The following is a 987-nucleotide window of genomic DNA, read 5'->3' as shown; positions in this document are numbered from 1 at the left end:
TGTTTATCGTGACTTATTGCATTGATGACAATTCCTATAGAATTCAAAGTAACGGTTTGCTCTCTTATTAGATAAATTCTACTCATCCATCTGTTTTTCTCAATGTAAAATAACATTAAATTGGTAGCAGTTTGTGGAAGATATTTTGCAATGTCAAAATTTTAAAAAATCAGGATTTCGGTTTCGATTTTTTTATTTATTCAACTGGGAAAGATTTAATCATTAATCGAGTTTCCACTTGTTGCAAATACGGATTCCATACGCTTTCGGAATGTACGGCAAGTCCTAGTCTAGATGTAGTCTAGATACACCCTCATTCTCGTTTACGTCCGTATCCGCTATACGACGAACGAGTACTTTCGAACGAATACGAATAAGCCATTCTTGTTTTCACTCGAATGAATTCGAACGAGACTCGTTTGCCACAAAATATTCAAATATCAGTAAACTTCTTCAAAAAATGCTAAGCCTTGACGAAATCAGTCCAATTCTTGTGATTAATCATATGCGAAACGCTAGAATGTATGCCATTTTAACTTCAAACGATACGTGTATTCGAACATCATTCGTACGAACGAAAAGTCGCATTCTCGTTTACGGACGAATAGACGAAATGCCGTGGTTTCGATTCGTCAGTTTAATGTTGCGAATCAACCGTTCGAACACATTGAAAAAAGTTTAACCGATTTCTAACAAAATTATTTTCGAATCTAAAGGTGATTTGTAATCAAATCATAAATTTGTGTTTTGCATAAAACATTTAGAAAGCATAGCAGTATAGTAAAATGCTGTTTTTTGGCGTGCCTTTGAATATATGGGAGGCTCGAAGTTCTTACGCATCGATTTTACATCTATTAAGTACTTTATGGAAAATACGCCATGGGTAAACATGCTTTATTTTATATTAAATGCATGATTTTACCAATGTAATAAATATGTAGGCTATCGGAAACATGACAAAATTGCAAGAAAAATGCAACATATTTT

This window comes from Malaya genurostris, chromosome 2 (genome assembly GCF_030247185.1).
Source record: "Malaya genurostris strain Urasoe2022 chromosome 2, Malgen_1.1, whole genome shotgun sequence".
NCBI lineage: Eukaryota > Metazoa > Arthropoda > Insecta > Diptera > Culicidae > Malaya > Malaya genurostris.
The sequence above is the reverse complement of the archived record's forward strand: the minus strand, read 5'-3'. Positions refer to the sequence as shown.